Source organism: Talpa occidentalis, unplaced genomic scaffold (assembly GCF_014898055.3).
Source record: "Talpa occidentalis isolate TD23 unplaced genomic scaffold, MPIMG_talOcc4v2.1 talOcc4.17, whole genome shotgun sequence".
Taxonomy (NCBI): domain Eukaryota; kingdom Metazoa; phylum Chordata; class Mammalia; order Eulipotyphla; family Talpidae; genus Talpa; species Talpa occidentalis.
The window spans coordinates 36,610,749-36,631,937 of NW_023601754.1; the positions used below are offsets into that span (position 1 = coordinate 36,610,749).

A 21,189-nucleotide genomic window follows, 5' to 3' on the forward strand; every position below is an offset into this window, starting at 1 on the left:
AAAGCCTAAAAATGACAGCTATGAAAGAAAAATCTTGACTGGGCTGTGAGTATTTGAATCCAATCTTCAACTTGAAACTTCCTCTCTTTATTCAATCAAAGAACAAATGCTTATAAAACACCAACTCCCATCAAGGGGGATAACAGGATTTGTTGCACAAATAAATAAGATACTTTATCTGTTCCCAAAGTTAGGAAATATATACAAAGAATTATATACATAAACACACACATGCGTGCGTGCATGCTTAAAAAAATTATAGCCATGCAAAAAAACAACCAGAATGTTATGAAAACTCACTATTCCTTTGGTTTTCAGATCATAGGAAATAGGGTCTATCAGTAGCCAAGAAGAATTCTCTGGAGACTTAGCCAGAAGAGGTTCCCAGGCACTTGTCAAAGGGAGTGTCCACTGAGTTGGCCTTAAGACACTTGGGATTCAATGGGGGAAAAATATGTTGACATCTGATCTGCTGGCCAAAGTGACAGGTCACTAACCCCCACTCCTGTAAATGAAAGGAACTAGACCATCCGGGGTCTGTCCTTTCCATTCCCAAAGTTGCCCATGGTAGTTCCTTCCTACTTCTCAGGACTGGAACAGAGAGATGTTAGCTGTGGTTTTCCTTGAGACAACAAAAGTGGAACTCAATCTATGCTTGTGGGCGGCAAGACCACCACACCGTGGAGAGCTGCCCCACTGCCAGCCAGCTGAGGACACAGTTTCCTCCCAGGAGAATGGCCTGAGTTCTATCCCTAGGGAGCTACCCACATGGCACAGCAGACCTCTCTTGTCTCACCCGCTGCTCCCCTTAGCAGTGTATTTCAGTAGATCCACCTGTTCTGCTCCCCACTCTGTCTCTGGTGAATCCTCTCAACATGCACCTCTGGCCTACACCCCAGTTCCACTCAAAAATAAATTTAAAAAAATTTATAAATGAAACAAGTGACACTCAGCGTCATGCCCCACATCAGGGAAATCCTTGCACAAGTTGCCTGTCACCCACACTTCCTGACTTCTCGGATGTTCTACTCACATTGCCAGGCATGCTACTGAAGAGACTCACCTGTGGTCTAGCAGCCACATCCACTATCGTCTTTCCAGATGAGAGGCTGGAATATGTCTAACTTGTGCAAACCCAGAAGGGTTGTGTGTTGGTCATCTGTTAAAAAAAAAAAAATTATTTTAGTTTTTTGCTCTGAAGTTTGGGCTTCTTAAACTTTTTGTTGCAATTCAAGCTTGCTGACACTAACAGTTGAGAATCTGTTCCAGTGGACCACAAAGAGATTTACACACCATTTTTGTAAAGGGTGGTGTCTTTTCCCAACTTATTTTTTTTGGAGTTAGGAGACTTGTACTTTAACTCCCAGCTGTCACTGCCACTTGACACCTTTGGACATTTGTGGATGTTGAGAGGTTTTTTGTTTGTTTTTCAGAATCATTTTCCATCATGGAATCTGACCAGCAACTCCATCTAAGAGGTCCCTTCCAGCCTCTAGGTCCATGGCTAGTTCTTTTTTTTTTTTTAAGGATTTATTTATTTATGCATACAAGAGCTGGGGTACAGGCCAGAGGTGTGGTGGGTGAGAGGATTCACCAGAGACAGAGTGGGAAACAGAACAGGCAGATTGACCGAAGTACACTACTGAGGGGAGCAGCGGGTGAGGGCAAGTCAGGAGAGCTCTGCTGCGCAGTATGGGTTGCTCCCTGGCAGGCTGGGGGATTGAACTCGTGCTGCAGTGGCTGTGGATAGCTTCATAGGTTGCGTCTTAACCCCTTGCGCCACCAGGGAGGCCCCATATGGCTGGTTCTTAAGGTACAACAAGGGGAGGCTGGAAAAGGATGGAGGAACCCTGCATTTCAATGATTGGCGCAAAGTCTTCTAAAGGTCCACTCCTCCACCCCACCCCACCCCCAGTGCCTGTGCAGGCACTTTCCTGCAGGGACAGCCCTTCTTAGCCTTTGCTTTTCAAGTCAGGTTTCTAAGCTGCCTTGGAAAATGAAGCAAGTGAAAAAAATACCTGAAGGGGGAAAAAAAGCCCTACATTTTAAACTTTTGAGATTTTTCAATAGTTTGACAAAAAAAGTAAGCAGCTTTGTTTAATTTTTAAAAAAAAGGCAATTCCTCCTAAAAACCAGACATCAGAACCAGGGGAAATGCTTCTGCTTTGAGCACTTTTCTCTTGCTACTTCCAAATAGCAGCTCCTCTGCCAAGGAATCCTCTACCTAGAACCCTTTCCAGGTTAATTTTCTTGCGCTACCACGGACTAACCTTTGAGAAACTTGGATATGCAAGCAAGATCGCCACCTACCGGTAGAAAATATCCTTGCAAGTAAGCACAGTTGCGGGGTTGGTTGGAGGGGCGTTTAGGGGAAGGCAGGTGTGTTTAACTGCACAAGTTTCCTGGCTGGACTTTCTTGGACAATGGATGGATCTTGACTGCATGTTAGAATCCCTGGGACAGCCTTAGAAATATATAGACGTCCAGTATATACCCCAAAGGATTGAAAACAGCTGGTAGGTGGGCCTCCCTGCTGGCGCAAGGTCTCAGCACTATGGAGCTATCGCCAGCCAGGGAGCTGACCCACATGGCGTAACAGACCTCTCCTGTCTCAGCCACTTCTCCCCTCAGAGGTGTATTTCAGTCATTCCACCGGTTCCCCACTCTCTCTGGTGAATCCTCTCACCCACCCCACACCCCCACACCTCTGGCCTACACCCCAGCTCTTATATGCATAAATAAATAAAATAAATCTTAAAAAAAAAAAAACAGCTGATAGATACTTGTGTGGGAATGTTCATACCGGCTCTGTTCACAACCAGCAAAGGTGGACACAACCGATCAGCCAAAGATGTTTTGGCACCAGAGGTGGTGGCTGTGGGACATTGTAACTTGAAAAGGTTAATTTTGTTGTGTGAATTTCACCTCAATAAAAAAATAGAATTTTTTAAAATATATAAATGCCAGACCCCACTGCAGATGAATGAAACCAGATTTCTGGGTGGGAACACACATTAGTGGGATATCAGGGAACAGCCCAGGCTGAGAACCACAGGCACATGGCCTCTGCTGCCTTCTCAGAAGTGCAGTGCAATGCTTGGCTCACATCTGGTCCTCCCCGAGGAGGGGGTCCCTTCTTTCAGAAATCTGGGTGTTCCTTCCTCTTGCCTCAGACTAGGTGAGGCGCCCCTTTCCTGATTGCTCCAGACACACAGAACATAGGCACACGAAATTTTAAAAAATATTTATTTTATTTATTCATGCATACAAGAACTGGGGTGTAGGCCAGAGGTGTGGGGGGTGAGATTATTCACCAGAGACAGAGTGGGGAGCAGACGGATCTACTGAAATACACTGCTGAGGGGAGCAGCAGCAAGACAGGAGAGGTCTGCTGCACCATATGGGTCAGCTCCCTGGCCAGGAATGAAACTCAGGCTGAAGCGGTGATAACACTGAGACTTAACCCCTAGGCCAGCAGGCCCGACCACACAAGCTTTCTCAAGAGAGGCACCACACCTTTCTACCATCTTGGTTTCCCCAAGGTCAAGCACATAGCAGAACCTAAGAAATGTTGAGTAGATGAGTGAGTGAATGAATGAAGGCAGAGGGGGTGAGTGAATGAACAACAGTAAGGTTCACCTGTCTCCTTGCGTTTCTTCCTTCCATTTAGCTTTTGTAACAGAACTTCTGGAGGGTTCTTTTGGGAGCAGGACTTTGATTCCTCCCAAAGTTTATACCTGCTAAATTGAGCTGCTTGAGTATTGGCAGATGGAAGATGTGTCAGACTTCCAGTCAAGCTTCTCAGGACTTTACCTCCAGCCTTGTCTGCACAGTGGAATCACTTAAGGGCTTTAAACACTAGGATATCCATGCCCAGCACTGGATTCAGTTTGTTCTGGGTGGGGCTGGGCCAGGAAGGGCTTGGAAATCCTGAAGATGACTAACATGCAGCCAGTAGCACAAGCTGTCGTATGAATGCTTGGCTGCAATATTCTTGAATAATTTCATTTCTGAAAGTCCCAAACTATTTAGAAACTGACCGCTAAGGTCCCTCACATGAAGCAGAAGGATGTTTAGCCCAACCTGGTGGATGCCTTGGATTTGCACTACGATTTTATTCCATTCCCTGCAATGTTATCACCTTTAGGACCAGACAACCCTTGGGTATTTGCCTCCTCTTTCCCCCACAGGCTGAACCCCACCAGGGTCCAGAGGGCTAGGAAAGAAACTTGCTGTTGATGTAGCTGACTGCTGCTGAAGGGAGAAATCCTGAGGGACTTGGGAAGCTGGAGGTTCATCTATCTTGCCTGGTTAGAGTAAGGAAAACAGAGAATTAGGTGAGGCCAGCCTCTTAACCTGACATTCCAGTCTTTGCTGTAGCCCTCAAATAGCAGTCTACTGACATGCAAAACAGCACGTTGCATATTTATAGCAAAAACATTTTTAAACTCCTTATGCTTGTTTTGTTAAAATTAGTATACCTTGTTGAAGAAACAAAATGCCTAAACCCCTTGTTTTAGTTAAATGAACTAAAATATTTGTTGTTTGAGGTGATATTTCACTGGTAACGTTTGCTGTTTTCTCTTAATACAATGTGACACAAATATGCATGACTAATTCTTAAATTAGATCTCATTGTGTCCAATGACTTCACAAATACTACATTTTTTATGATTACAGGAAAGAACACACAGTCAAAAGTGACCATTTTAACGCGTACACGTTAATCGTGTTCTTGTGTGACCACCCAGCTGGAGCCATCTGGTTCTAGAACTTTTTCAGCACCCCTGAACCAGTAAGCAGTCACTCTCTACTCTCCTCTACCTACAGATAATGTGATGCCATTTATATGAAGTGTTCAGACTAGATAAATCCACAGAGACAGACAGCAGATTAGCTGTTGCCAGGAGTTAGGTGGGGGGTGGCTATGGTTTTTTTTTTTTTAATGGTGCTGAAAATGTTCTAAAATTGATGATGGTGGTGGAAGCATGAATCTGTGAATATTGTGAATATACTAAAAACACTGAATTTTAAACTTTAAAGTGGGTGAAGTGCATGTGGTATGTGAATTATACCTCAATATACATTTTGAAATAAACAACCAGGCATTTAATATCTAACTTTCTGAACTCTATTGATATTTATTGTTTTGCATCTTTGAGTGTTTGGCCTAACTAGAAACTTGACTTTGGGAAGATTAACAAAATCACCACTGCGGGGAACTTGTGAAGGAAAAATGATGCTTCTTGGACAAACTGCTATGGTTTAGTGTTGTTGTTTTTTTCTTATTCAGTAGAGAGTGTTTTAAGGCTAGGCATTTTCCTCTGCATGCAGATCTAGCTCTACCCATGGATTTTGATATGTAATGTTTTCACCAGCATTATTTCCCAAATGGTCCATACATTTATTTTTTGTTCAAGAGCAGTTTGATAGAAAATCTTCACATTCTCAAAGAGTGTACATTTTGCTTCTACTTTATTCCTTGGTTTATCATGTTATGATCAGATATTGTGACTTGTACTATTTCTAACTTATGTATCATGGGCTTTCCCTTATTTTTTTTTATATTTTAAAAGAACAGGCTTATTAAGAAAAGGAGAAAGGAAAACAGAGAGACGCCTGCATAGTCACAGGCGGCAGGGAGGAGAGCTGTTCTTTTAGGTTTATTTTTATAATTTTCCCATCCATGCTTAAAAAGAAGCCTACTTTTCAGGGAATAGGTTTTAGAATTTTAGTTTATTATTAAGTATGTTATTGTAGGTTATTAATAATTTTTCCAGACTATTCATATACTGTGAATAAAATATAGTATTCATATAGTACATATAAGAACTCAGTTCTCTTATAGATGACATAAAATACATTGAAATACTGAATTGTTTCATTTTTATATTGTTATATTTAATGTCCTCACTTCTTTCCCTCTATCTAGTCCAACAAAAACTGAAATAAGTGGGTAAAAGTCTACCACTGTGGCTATATTTCTCTTGGTTCCTCCTCATTATTCCTGCAACTTGTCTTTATGTTGGTGCAAGATGCTAAATGGGTCTCTCTCATTTCAGCTTCAACTGATGACCCAGGGTGAGGTTAGATCAATGCCAAGAGCCCCACCTCCTAAAGTGGAGGCGAGACGGTCTGTGCAGGACAGGCAACAGGCTGTAAAAGGTGAAGTGTAAGAATTAACATCTTAATCAGTATTGCCATTAGGAATAAACAAGACAAAGTATAAAATAATTTGTTGGTTTATAGGATAGGATTTTATGCAATTGTCAAAAGTTATATTCAAAGAATGATGATATGGAAAAAAGATCATAACAGTGTTCTAACTTTATGCAATAAATACGTGCACAGGAAAAAGACAGGAAAGAAATACCCCAATTGAGATTGCAGGTACGCTTGTCTTGATAGTTGTCTGAATTTAGAGATTTTCTTGAATGAAGGTATATTGGTTTCTTTTCTAATCGTTATGTTCATGATTGGGGAAAAAAACAGCTATTTTTTTAAAGATTTATTTATTTATGCATACAGGAACTGGGGTACAGGCCAGAGGTGCGGGGTGGGGGGGGGGAGGTGAGAGAATTCACCAGAGACAGCATGGGGAGCAGAACAGGCGGATTGACTGAAATACACTGCTGAGGGGAACAGTGGGTGAGTCAGGAGAGGTCTGCTGCATAATGTGGGTAGCTCCCTGGCTGGGGATTGAACTCTTGCTGTAGTGGCTGCGAAGAGCTTCATAGGTTGCATCTTTGCCCCTTGTGCCACCAGGGAGGCCCAAAACAGCTATTTTTTCAAAGAGGTCATTCAAATGCCCGGGTAATTACCTTCTTATGCTACCTTTACCCTCCAGCTTCAGGCCAATACACAGATGAAATGGATGGGATTGGAGACCTGGGGGCCTGTTTCATTAGCAGGCAGTTTTATCAGTAGTTTTTATTGCTTATCTTCCCAGCTCTTGGTGGCGGTCATCCAAGAGGATATGAAAGGCTCACCTACTTTCTCAAGTACTTATTTGGGACTGATGCTTAGACTAATACAGGAGTTCTAGTTTTATGTGTAATCACATTTCAGAATTTCAGTTGCCACAGATACAGAGACCAGGATGATGTCACTGTTGCCATTTGCCTCATCAGTTGCTTAAAACTGACCTTTAAAACTTAAGCTTAATTATCCTTACTGCCAAAACAGGCTCCTGGGGGAATGCCTTGATGAATTTATATTTTGACAATCTATTTCCTTCTCTCCTCATCATTAAAACTTATTTTCTCAACCTGTCACTGAATCCAAAGGCCTCTCTGACTTGCACATTTTCCAAATCCACATAAGACAAAACAGCCTTATTTGCACTCTGCCTTCTCTCTGGAGAGGAGGGAGTGAAAGGACACTGTGGAAGAAAGGGCCCTGCTCCTTCTCTTAGTCCTCCTTCCGTGACACTGTCCATCAGGAGCAAAAGAGGAGGGTGAAGAGGAGATTGTGAGGATCTAAGACAGACCCCACTTCTCCCTATTTCTCTCACTCAACACAGAAGTATCTTGTCTTCTAAATGGTCTGGAAACTAAAATTCTGTATGAAGCTTACCATGGTTTGATTTTTCAGAAAAGAATCTTTACAAATCATGCCATGTACCAGCCACGCTCCATGCTGCATGACCACACACAGCTGCAGACCCACAGCTGGTAACTTCAGCTGGCCCACATACAGTTAAACACACACCTTCAGTCACTCATGTTTTCAATACATGTTCTAGAAATTGAGGATCTAGCAGTGAAAAAGCGAAACAAGGAAACTAGCCTCATGGAGCTACTTTGAATGGAGGAGCCTGAGACAAAACTAATATTCTCAGAAGTTAACTCTGTAATCCCCTGTTACTAGTTTTTGGGAGGGAGGGAGAGAGTCAAGGTGCCAAGAGTACCTATTCTGATCTATGAGATGGAGGAAGGGAGGGGAGATTCAGGAAAAGTCTTCCTGATGAAGCATCATTTAAATGAAGATTAAACAGTGATGCTCATATTCTGGTTAGAGAAAATGACAACTGTCACTTCTCTGACAAATGTCAGGAAAGGAAGGTGATGGATAAGGCTTCTCCAAACACCCCTTTATCACGAATACTAGAACTGGTGAATGAGGTAGTTAAAGGGAGCAAGTGCAAAGGTCCTGAGATCAGTTTTCTAGTGGGACATTCAGATAAATTATCTAATCACAAATTATTAGCTCTAGCAATAATAATTTTCACATGAAAGCCCAACTTGTATCATTATCAACACACATTTCAGTTGCTTTCCTTGGAATAATAGACTCGCTTCATTTACTTTCAAGAAAATGTTTTCCAGATATGTAAGTCTGAATAAACACACTTTGGAAGTCATTCTCTCAACTAAAAATGTTTCATAATTAATAAAGGGAGCTAGTTTGGCTGGTAACTCAAACACAAAGTACTTTTTCCCCAAGAGAATCACTATCCTTCAGTTATGGGAGAAATGTTTTATGGTTACTTCCTATTTCATCATGCAGAATATTAAAAAAGCACGCACTCAAAGGTCAATATTTAATAAACTTAATAATTATAATGGCTTCATCAAAGGCATTATTAAGTGAAAAATTTCCTGCCATGAGAATGATTGTGAAGAACCAGGCCAAGTTTGTTTTTAGGTCCCTCTTACTGTGTTACTTTTGAAATATATCTCAAGTCCAGCTGCTTCTCGCTAAAACCCACTTTTCCCTGCTTGGTCTGAACCTTTGCCATCTTTCCTGCTGCAACAGCTTCCCAACTGGAGCACTTGCAAGCCCCTCCAGGTGGCCCAGGTCCACTTGCCTCAGAGCAGCCTCCTTCCCTGAATGCCCTTTCCGGAGTGGCACATCATCCTTCATGCTTTCTTCCTAACACTTAGCATGGACATTATGTTCTATCCTATATCTGCTTTTACTTTTTTGTCAAGGAGCTGAGTTCAGTGGGCAGGAACTTTATTTGGTTCATGCATCTGTAGTTATATCTGGCACAGGGCTGCTCAGCAAACATTTGTTGGATGAATGAAAAAGTAGTGCTCAGAGGGGCCAGTGCCCAACTATCCCCAGTGACCTCCCAGTAAGAATCCCTTCTCTTCCTCCTGCTCACCCTCCTGGCCTTGGCATTACTGTCAGGGCCTGTGCTCGGCCTTGGGAACAGGAAAACAAATAGGACATGCAGCCTCTCTCTTTAGGAACCTCACGTTTCCATACAGAGGACAAAAGGTTCCCCAAAGTTTTTCATGTGACTCAGTGAAAAAAAGCCCAGGACTTGGAGAGAGAGAGAGAGAGAGACCTGGGTTCAGAGCCTCAGTTTCCCCATCTGTAAGATAGCAATAATAATAGTATTTGCTTGTGTTTATTTTTCTGAGAATTAATGATCTAATAATAGACTAGAAGAGGTGTCACAAACTATTAATAATGGAGGTTTTTCAGTGGTGAAGGTAGGAGGTGAGTCTTAAGGAAAGATGTGAGTGACAGAATTAGTCAGGGATGGAGATGGGGGTGCGGTAGGGGAACCTTTCAGGAGGACAGCAGGTGGAGTCATGTCTGGAGCACAGCTGACATGGTGAGATTTGGTGAGGTGGGTGCCCAGGAGGGGTTCGCACCAAAGATTGTGACATTTTGAGGAGGTGGGAGTTCTTGACTATGGGCCAGAAGGAGAGAGCTAGGCAAAGCTGTGGAGCAAGAAGATGAGCAGAGGTGGGGAGGGTGGTGAGAGGAGGTAGTGGGGGGGCAGAGGTGAGGGGGCAAACGAGGTGGTGCGGGAAAAGCCTGCATTGGGGAGGACCTCAAGAGCCAGGCAGAAGACTTGGGCCACAATCGAGACACTTGTCACCTTTTTCCCATTTCATATAAATGGCAGTTGAGGTATTCGTTGTCTCAAACTTCCCCCCTCCCCTATCTGTCTCGGGAAATTGATGTGTATAAATCCAGGATGTCTATTTCTGTCATGAGGCAGAATATCTCAACAGCCAGTCTGACAGATGGGTCACTCGTCTCTTAAACGGTTTTGTTTTATAGCGAGGGACACTTTGCGTCCTTCCTTAATGAGCTGGTTGGTTTAGACACATCACACTTTGTTCCAAAAAAGGTTCTTCTCATTCTAACTCTTACTCAGTAAGTGCTTATTGACACATAAGTGTTAAAAATAGGATGCATTTTTTGACGTACAATAACCTTTGTTAATAATTATTTCTAACAGAATATTTTTACAATGAACTCTGCTCCCTTGGGCCTCACAGAGGGGCTGGAAGAACGGCACACAGCCTGTCCTCTGGAAACGTTCCTGCCTATATAGAAAGTGACAGGTGTTTACTCAAGAGAAAGTAGACAATGAAATGAAGCCCAAAGCCAAAGGTCCTATCCCCACCCACCTCCTCTGCGCTCTTAATCTGCTCCTCAGAGGTGTGGGTGGGGTCTGTCGGATATTTTCTACATCTGTGTTTTTATACTGTGCTTTAAAAACCCAAATCAGAAATAAGCTCACCTCCTACTGCTTGTTTTGCAATGTGATTATCTCCCTCAGCAATAAATGGCTAAGGCGCCTTTTGGAGATCTAGGCACTGAGCGGCTCCCCACTTTCTGCACTGGCTGAAGAGCCCCTTGCATGCAGAATTTATTTTTTTGCTTTTCTAAAGGCATCAGGAGCCTGGGGCACGGTTGCCTTTATTAGAAAAGGCAGACCTTAAAGCCATCAATGCAATTTGTAAGGGGATCGAAGCTTGGGAAAGGGACATTTTTTGTTTGTTTGTTTTTGTCCTTTGTAAAGCGCCAGCCTGTGGCTGGATGCCATGTGCCCAGCTCTCACGGAAACCTCAAACCTCTCCGGACAGCAAAAAGGGCCTGATGCAGTTGGGCAATGTTCAGCCCCAGAGAGCAGCGGGGCAGCCTGTGGGTTTGCTGTCAGATCAGATTCCTGCTGTAGGGAATCCCAGAGCTCGCAACAAAGGAGTTTAGTTCTCGGTCTTCATTTCCTTCAGGGCTTGGTCACTGGCATTGAGAAATAGAATGACAAGTTGATTTATTTTATGTAGAGGAAACGTTCCAGGAACTTGTAACATCACTCAGCACAGCCAAGCAATGAGTGGAATGAGTTAGTCCTACCAACACCAAGTCCTTCATCCTTGCATATGGAGACCTGTGCAGAAACATTTTCTGCGGGGATATTTGTGACTATTTTTAAAATTGGAAACAATTCAAGTGTCCATCAGCAAGAAAATGAATAAAGAGTCACATTCATGGCAGAGAAAACTTGACAGCAATTACAGTGAATGGACCAGATTTTAAAATAATGTTGAGGGAAAGAGCAAGCAGCAGAACGTTACATATGGTGCAAGACCGTTTTAAAACACAAAATGCTGCCTCTTGTTTATGGATATGTGTGATTCACAGCATGTAAAAACTACCAGGAGTCAGGCAGTAATGGCGGGGGTGCAGGGAGCAGAAGGAGAGACACTGCCCGCCTGGCCATAGCAGGGACCTTACCTGCATCTGTGGAGTTAATTTCCCTTTTTTAATTATAAAAAACACGTGACAGAATTTGCCATCTTAACCATTTGCTAAGCATACAGCTCAGATCTCCAGAACAACTCCATCTCATGAAATCAAAATTCTGTACAGTAACTCCTCTCCTTACCTCCTCCTCCTGCCTCCCCGCCCGTCTCTGCTGAGCACCACAGTGCACCCTGCACAGGACTACTCTAGGCACCTCATGTAAATGGGATAGTACTATAATTATCTTTTGTGGTGGTTTTATTTCACTTCATAACATATTCACGATCCACCCATGCTGTAGCATCTGACAGGACTTTGTTTCTTTTTAAGGATGAATGACATTCCATTGTATGTTCCACATTTCCTAAAGAAAAGTCCATCTGTCAGTGGACACTTGGTTGGCTTCCACCTCTTGGCGATTGTGACTGTTGCTGCTCTGAACACGGGTGTGTGGATGTCTCTTGAGACCCTGCTTTCAATTCTTTTGGATCTGTATCCAGAAACGGGATTGCTGGATCATAGGGTAGTTCTATTTTTAATGTTTTGAGAAACAGCCATACTGTTTTTTCGTAGCAGCAGCACCATTTTACATTAACATTTTACCGTCACCGTTTTATAGTAACAGTGCACAAGTGTTCCAGTTTTTCCACATCCTTGCCAACACTTGTTACTTTCTGTTGTGCTTCTGTTGTTACTTTCTGCACTGTAACGAGCATAGAATATCTCATCTCATTGTAGTTTTGATTTGCTTTCCCTAAAGATTAGTGATGTTCATCTTTTCCTATGCTTGGAGGCTATTTGTATAGCATCTTTGGAGAGATGGCAACACAGCTCATTGCCCCTTTTTAAATTAGGTTATTACTTGATTTTTTTGTTGAGTTGCAGGAGTTCTTTATATATTCTGGATAGTAACCCCTTATCAGATACATGACTTGCTAACATTTTCTCCTATTGCCTTTCACTGCATTGTGTTAATTTCTTTTTTGAAAGGAAAGATATCCTTTGTGCTTTCATATTAAATATTTTATAATTAAAAAGGACAGGAGAAGGTTTGAGGGTCAGAAAGATGTGGGTTAAAGTCTTAGCTCAGGTTATTTATCTTCTGAGTCTGTCTTATAAAATAGAAATAATAAAACCTACTCAGCAGGATAAAAGAATGAATTTAATTGTAAGAATTAAAATAATATAGAGAGCACAGTACACTGCTCCTCTGTCCAATAAACAGTGATTACGATTTCAGTGATGATTCAGGAAGGATAAAGCTTTTTTGAATCACTCTGTATGCCCCTGGAAGCCTGAGGCATCCACTGCATATTCTTCTTCTTCTTTCCCTCTCTTATTTCCTTCTGCTTCAGGCTCTGCTCTTAGGTTATTCTTTCCTCATTCCCTTTATTTCAAGGCTCTCCACACAACCTACCATAATGTGGCAGACTGGAGAAAGACAGTAGGGAGTGGTGGGGCCTGTGGCAGTCTGAGAGCATGACTTGTGTGGCAGGGGCAGCCAACCCTGTACTCCAACTTGCCATGCTGGAATGTGGGCCCAATATTACCATATATTCTGGTTTGGTTTTTTGTTTGTTTTGAGAGAAATTACAAATCTATATTTTTATAGGAAATCTTTGCATTTTTTTATTGTTGGAAATGATTCCATTTTTATTTATCGTTATAAGATCCAAATGAATCTCCAGTAGGCTAGATCTGCCCTAAAGAGTGCCAGTCAGTAATCTCTAATTGATGAAGAAGTTGCGTATGTGGTGGTGGGGAAGGGGAATAGGAAGGAGAACTCCTCTGGGTGTCTTTATCTTGTATACCATGTGTCTGTATCTGTGCCTGCATGTGTGTGTAGATGTGTGAGCCTGGATGTACAGAGGCACACGTGCATGGAACATATAGGTGTGCATGTGTGTCTTTGTCGCTGCCCCTGCAGGTGGATGTGCAATGTATGCAGGTGTGTAGATGTATATTTTACTGTCACCTCCAGTCCTGAACAATGAGAGGCTAGTTGGTCATCTTGGAACATTTGACTTCTTCCTTCCATTTCTTGGAGGTTGCTGGGGCACTGGCTGTATGGGCCACATTTGTGCATGGGGTCACCACATCTGCTGTGGAGACCCAAAGCTGCATCAGAGACTACCCTGGTCTAGGAGGTCTCCAGAGCAAACATTTTAGGGAATTAGCATTATGTCCCTAGTTTCCTCCTGCCCTCTGAATCTTTAAAACCTGATACACACAAACTCATTACTGCTTTGGGCCTTTCTTTCCTTCTGAGCTGTGGGCAAGATTTTCTTTCTCACACAAGCTGCAAACTGGTGGTCACCGACAGGATCTGGCCATGGCTGCTCCCTTTAAACAGGGTCCAGCTTTCCAGTCATGCCAGTTCCCACTGCTCCTGATTTATCTCTACAATACTGACAATGGAAAATGGTGCCTACCTTTAATTTTTTGATTTTTTTTAAGATTTATTTATTTATTTATTTATTTATTTATTTATTTATTTATTTATACAAGAACCAGGGTACAGGCCAGATGCGCGGGAGGGTGAGAGAGGATTCACCAGAGACAGAGCAGGGAACAGAACAGGCAGACTGACGAAATACACTGCTGAGAGGAGCAGCGGGCAAGACAGGAGAGGTCTGCCTCGCCATGTGGGATCCTCGCGGGCCGGCCAGGATTGAACCAGCACTGCAGAGGCCGTGGGCAGCTTCACAGCACTGCGCTCAAATGGCTACCGGCAAGGCCCGGGTGCTTCCCTTTTATATGGAGGTGTCTCTGTTACAATGTGAATGACCAAATATACACATATTTACTATAAATCACAATATGGCAGTCCCACAAAACCCAAAATATTGACTATCTGGCCCTTTACAGTAAGATTTGCTGCATTGTAAACTATTTCCTTGCCTTCCTTCCAGCTAACTTCTTTGTCTTTCCCTTTCTTTCCTTCTGTGACTTTTTTCATTTCTCCCTCCTCCCTGGGTTTCCATACAACTCCTCCCCTCCTCCAAGACACAAATATTTACTTTTTGCACTGTAGGAGTAGGGCTAGAAACTGCCTATAAGGCCAATGGCTACAGATAAAATGTTTTGAAACTCCAACATGGCCTCCCACCTGCCCATCCCTCCTTTAACTGAAGGCTTCACCCTTTTAACTGCGATCCATCCCATCATCTCATTTTTGGGGTAGTGGTGGTGGGAGGGGGTTATCCACAGTGAGGTAGTTTCCACCTCCTTACAATCTCTGGGGAGAACTCACACAAGGAAATGGGTGCACATCCCCCAACCCCTGTGTGTAACTCTTTAACCATCTCTTCCTTAAAACCAAAGACTGTTTTGTTTTGTTTTCACTGCTAAGTATGCATTGTTCAGACTGCAGGAAGTTCACATTAGAAGATACTTTCATATTGTCTCAGGAAATCTAAAGATTTCAATCTAATGAATATTAAGTACAAAATGAAAAAGTACCCTTTGTTCAAGTATCATTTTACTGTGCTACTTTGATGAAGCCACAAGTGATAACCTTACAAATTTTCCTCTTAAATAATCTAAAAATGTTTACTTTTGAAATTAATATTTGATTTTGTAGTAGAACTTGCCATTGGTATGAGATGACCTTGTTTTATAGGATGAAGATTACTGGATAGAAATGTTTTTTCTCTGGAAGGGAAAATGAGTCTGCTGATTTTACTTTAGGGTTTTTGTTGCGGAACAACTATGATTGATTGGTAGTGACTACCTGTTCTGAGAAGTGGTCTAAAGAAGAAATTGAGGATTAGGGGAACTCAGAGTGCAAAGTTAAATTAGTGATGCCTGCCATGGTCATGGAATATTTGAATAATTGTAGTATAGGTACCAATTATTTACAAACCTAGTCAATCTCTTTATTTGCTTTTATCAAATGCCATGGAGAGTTTAAGAGGGATGATGATTCATTATTTCCAAATAATACAAAGAGGATCTCTTTAATTTGGATAATGACCAAGGAGGACTGAATGACTACATCTCCTTCAAACGTATTTTGGACTTTTTTGAAGAACAATTTGATTTTGACAAAGTTTGTGTTTTTAGCTAGTAAATCCCTATGTGCCTTTCATGTTCTGGTAGAAATTGCACTTGACATTGTAAATATAATTGTAGGTAAAAAATGATGAAGTCAGGTGATGAGTTTACAAAATTGTATTTTTAATTCTCTTCATGCCATTTATAAAGCATCTGGTGAGTGAACAATATACCTTAGATCCTCTAACTGCTTTTAAGTTGGAAAAGGCAGCTTTCAGCTCTGAACAGCTGAAGTTCTATAGATGACACCAGGGATGTCTTGATCTGTGGAAGATAAATGACAATTAGGAACCTTGCATTAGGGGGTGAAAATCTTTAAGATCCTCAGAAATAATTATCAACTGGGGAACACCGATAAACCTGTAGAAATGTTACGATTCTAAACTTTTTTCTCTTGCCAAAAACCTCCTTATCTTTATTTTGAGCCTTTTTGTATTTTCTCAGGCAGATTGTAAGGACAGAAATAATTCATTTTCAAAACTCTCTTTGAAAAGGAGCAGTAGTAAAGAGAACATGTACATTTGCATTTTTTAAAGATTTATTTATTTATGCATACATGAGCTGGGGTACAGGCCAGAGATGCGGGGGGTGAGAGGATTCACCAGAGACAGAGTGGGGAACAGAAAGGCAGAATGACCGAAGTACACTGCTGAGGAGAGCAGCGGGCGAGTCAGGAGAGGTCTGCTGCGCCATGCGGGATGCTCCCTGGCTGGCCAGGAATCGAACTCGTGCTGCAGAGTCTGCAGATTGCTTCATAGTGCAGTGATTAACCCCTTGCGCCACCACTGTTTTTAAAAATTCTGATTATGAGATTGAGGTAATAGGGTAGTTGAAATGCTATTGAAACAGATGATGTATAAAGTGAAAGTTTCTCATAATCCCAGGCCTTTATTCCACCTCTCAAAAGCCAGTGTTAATCCTTTGGTATTATGTGTCCAACTTCCTCTAGTAACATCTAATCAATGTTGATTTTATAAATGTGCAATCATATATATATAATACTTCACCCCCAACATCTTTCAGCTCTATATGAGTTATGTCATTCTGGCTAGCATCTGTGTGGTGTTTTATAGTACTGTCATTTATCTTGTCAATGCCCTATTGATGAATTTTGGATTACTCCCAACTTGTCACAAACGTAAACAGCACGGTGATGACATGACTGCTTGCCTTAAAGGGGCTCCTGTCACTTTGCAACACTACCAGTGTGTTGTCTGAACACCCCTCTCAGGTGTGGAGAGGCAGACAGTGGCCCAAGCTCTGGCCCAGGTTGGGGTTCAAGAGTGAGTGAATTGGCCTATCGCTTCATTTTATAACCTGGGTTAAATGAAACATTTGTACAGGAATGCTCATGCCAGGGACTCTAACATTTATTAATAATTTTATTTTGTTCAGGCTAAGTTGTAATAAAGCATGTTGATATATGTGACGGGATTAAGAAAAATCTATGGGGTTACCTTGCTGGGAAGGAAGAGGAATGTTAGGGGAAACAGCAAACAAATGGCTTCGATCCTCTCCTGTTCTACTCTAGTTCATGATCTGGGATTGTGGAAAGCCGAGAATGTTGTTCTATTTGTGGTTGTGATCTAACTGTGTATACTTTAAATGGGATCCTTTTGCATGTGCAAAATATTTCACAATGCATTTTTTTAAAGATTTATTTATTTATACAAGAACTGGGGTATAGGCCAGAGGCGCGGGAGGTTGAGAGAATTCACCAGAGACAGAGCGGGGAGCAGAACAGGCAGATGGATGGAAAGCACTGCTGAGGGGAGCAGTGGGCGAGACAGGAGAGGTCTGCCCCGCCATGTGGGCCTCTCCCTGGCCTGCTGGGAATGGAACCTGCGCTGCAGAGGCTGCAGACAGCTTCACAGCGCTGCGCTCAACCTGCTGTGCCACAAGGGAGGCCCTTCACAATGCATTTTTTAAAAAAATTACTCTGCAGACATTGGGACATCGACCAAAATGAAACTCAAGTCCATGCCACTGGGTTACTGTTTTTCAGTCACTGTCATGTTCTTAAATTGTTGAAGAGGCCCTGTTAGACAATAATCATGTGTCAGACATTGAATAAAAGTCCTTAGGCATAATAGATACTCCAAACACTAAACCAACAGGTCATTCTAGTTTTCTTTGGTCAGAAGCAATGGAAACTACCTCTGAGTCTTATGCAGAAAAGCAGCTTACTGGCGGGATCTGAGCTAGTTCACAGAAGAACCAGGTCTTGGGGAGATGGGGTTGGGAGGGACCCTCATTTGAAGGCAGGGCCGTTCTTGGCCTGTCTCAGCAGCTCCAGCTGTTTTGATTCAAGCCCCTTGGTTCAAGACTCAGATTCCAGGGATGGGAGTAGCTGATGGGCCTGGCTAGGGTCATAACTCTACCCCTGGGCCTATGGGAATAGCAGGCCCTTGTGATGTTCCAGCCCAAACTCAGAAAAATGAGGGCCTGGCTAAAAGAAGTTCGGGGCAGTATAAAAATTGTAATGAGAAGTAGAAGTGTAAATATTGAAACTCAAGAATAGAGTGGCTCGAACTCAAGTGGGATTCACTTGTCTGGGATAACTGTAAATTGCCAACAATCTATTTGAATAAATCTCAACACAGCAACCAAAAAATCCCAAAGTGAAATGTGAAACACCAGGATGACTACCTGGAAATTACATCTTGCTCTACAGGGAATCAGTTAGTGTAGCTTCTAAAGCCTCTCAAAGCCAAACAGTGCAGAGGACACACCCCCTGAGTTCTCTTTGCTCTCACAAACTTTAGGGGAGGCTTCTAAGGAAAGCAAGCTGAGGTCAGAGCTGTTAACAGCAGGGAGAGGATGGGTTGCCTTAGGGCAGGTGCTTTCAGCAGCACAGCTGTTAAAACACAGTCTTCAATAAGGGGGGTGGGAATTGTATGGGGACTATAACCAAGATGAAAATGCGTACATTGTGCAAAAATGAAAAATGATGTAAAAAATATATAAAGTTACAAAAATAAATTGAAGAAAAGGAAAAAAAAAATAAAGTCCTCAACTGGTGCAGGCAGGAAGCCAAGCCAAAGTCCCTGGTAGTGGTGCCCTCTGGTGATCAGAGGCAGAATCCAACTCTTGGGAAGAAAGTATCCTGTTTAGATCCACAGGATAGATAACCACAGATTAAGAACTAACTCAGAATCATTAGTGGTGGGAAGGTAAGCCACCATGTGTAAGAGTTAGGTGATAAAACAAAAACATTGTTTAGAGTTTCTCCACCCTCAAATAGCAAACCTTGGAATTGTCAGACACAGTATGGATGGATGGACAGACTGATAGACACTATGGATAAAGGACTCAGTGACAAAGATGAAGACCAACAGGGTACAGTCAGAACCAAAAAGGGGGACTTAGGGCCTCCCTGGTGGCGCAGCGGGTTGAGCACAGTGCTGTGAAGCTGTCCACAGCTCCTGCAGCACAGGTTCGATTCCCTGCCGGCCAGGGAGATTCCCACATGGCACAGCAGACCTCTCCTGTCGCACCCGCTGCTCCCCTCAGCAGTGCTTTTGGTCTGTCTGCCTATTCTGCTCCCACTCTGTCTCTGGTGAATCCTCTCACCCTCCATCACCTCTGGCCTATACCCCAGCTATTGTATGAATAAAAATTAATTCTTTAAGGAAAAAAAAAGGGGGACTTAAAAAAAAAGTGGGTCTTGTAGAAATAAGTATTTTTTTGTTGTCTTGGAAAAAACCTCCAGAGGGTGGTTGAATAGAAAATTAGAGAGAGATGAAGAAAGAATTAGTAAACAGGAAGGTATGTACACATTAATCACCCAGAATGCAGCACAGAGTGACAAAATAATAAAAATATGAAAGTGATAGTAAGCAATATAAAAGTTAGAGTGAGAAATTCTAACACAGGTCTATTTGGAGTCCTAAAAATAAAGAATGGAGAGATGGAAGAGGTGGCAATATTTGAAAAGATAGCTGAGATAGTGCCAGAATCTATAAGAAAATATAAGTGCACAAAGTCAGGAAGCCTAACATGTCCTACACAGAATGAATAAAGAGAAATCCATGCTTCAACTCACCTTAATGAAAGCATAGCATACCAAAGACAAGAGGCTCTTAAAAAGGGCCAGAAGGGATAGATAAAACCACAGCAACTAGGTTGCAGGTTATGAAAGGAATAGAATTCAGAAGACAGGGAAAGATCATCTTCAGAGAACTGAGAGAAAATAACACTAAACCTAGAATTGTGTGCTATCAAACTCATTTTTTCAAGAAATGAGTATAGAGACAGACCTAGGCTAGTAAAATTGAAAACACTTACCATCGGGAAAAAGTTCTAAAGAGAATTCTAAAGCATGTTCTTCAGGGAAGAGATATAATATATAGATATAAGATAGAAAAGGGAATGATGAGTGATTAACATAGTTCATATTATTCAAATTCAAATGATTATTGTCTGAGTAAAATAATGTATGTGAGTTAGTAAAATAACTGCAATATAAAACAAGAATAGCATGTAAATCATGGTGTGTGGGGGAAAAAGCAGTTAAAGCATTTTGTTGTTTTTTTTTTTAAGATTTATCCATCTATACATACACGGGGATCGAACTCGTGCTGCAGAGGCTGTGGACTGCTTCATAGTGTGGTGCTCAACCCCTTGCGCCACCAGGGAGGACCAAGAAGTTAAAGCATTTTAAAGTTGCAGTATCATCCCAGGGTAGTTAGGATAATAGTTAATGTTAGAGGTGACTGTGCATTGTAAAATTTCAATGCTGTCCCCCATAAGAGTAAAAATAAGTTCAAATTCACCATCATAACAAGAGGTACCTTTCTTAAGTATTGATAGGCCAGCTAGACAAAAAACTTGGGAAATATAAAGAAGACTTGAACAGAATAATCAGCAAGATCAAGGTTAATTGGTGAGTCTTGACAATACATTTTCCTCAAGCGAACATGAAGAGTTAAACAATTTCTTGTCATATACTAGGTCACAAAGCAAGTCTCAGAGATGTTGAAGATTCATTATCACATAGATCATAGTCTCCAGCCCATTGGGTTAGAAATGGGTATCAAAAGTTAAGTAAAAGAAGTTATTTTAGAAAATTAAAAAGCACGCCTCTAAAGTAGGTTCAAGAGCAAAAAATAATCATGATGGGGCCTCCCTGGTGGCGCAGGCAGTTGAGCGCAGCACTGTGGAGCTGTCCGCAGCCTCTGCAGTGCCGGTTCGATCCCCACCAGCCTCGGAGCAACCCACATAGTGAGCAGACTTCTGTCGTGGCCGCTGCCCCCTCAGCAGTGTATTTCGTCAGTCTGTCTGTTCTGTTCCCCGCTCTGTCTCTAGTGAATCCTCTCACCCTCTCCAGCATCTGTCCTTTACTCCGATTCTTATGTAAGTAAAAGAAATCTTTAAAAAATAATAATAATGATGGAAATTTTAAAATATCTAGAATAAGGAAAATGCAATATATCAAAATTTAAGAGGTGCCAAGAAAGTGGAAATTAAAAGAAATACATATTCCTAATGCTTATTTTAAAGAAAGAGGGCAAAAAATAATAGACTAAATGTCTGGGCCTAAGATTTAGAAAGAAGGCATAAGTTAAACCCAAAGAAGGTGGGAGACAACAGATAATAAATACATAAAAAAGCAGAAAATAATTAACAGGAAGACAA

General features: G+C 42.0%; 1 long non-coding RNA gene across 2 annotated transcripts in view; it reads left to right on the plus strand.

Moving 5' to 3' along the window:
• LOC129146080 (uncharacterized) overlaps nucleotides 1–21,189 on the plus strand; it is a 46,332-nt gene that overhangs the window by 21,860 nt on the left and 3,283 nt on the right. The window contains exons 3-4 of one of the 2 annotated variants that reach the window (XR_008552488.1): nucleotides 6,063–6,165; nucleotides 10,205–10,727. The exons of the other annotated variant lie outside the window; for it this stretch is intronic. This is a non-coding gene — a long non-coding RNA (uncharacterized LOC129146080). Of the gene's footprint in view, nucleotides 1–6,062; nucleotides 6,166–10,204; nucleotides 10,728–21,189 lie in introns of those variants that run through there. 2 annotated transcript variants of the gene reach the window in all.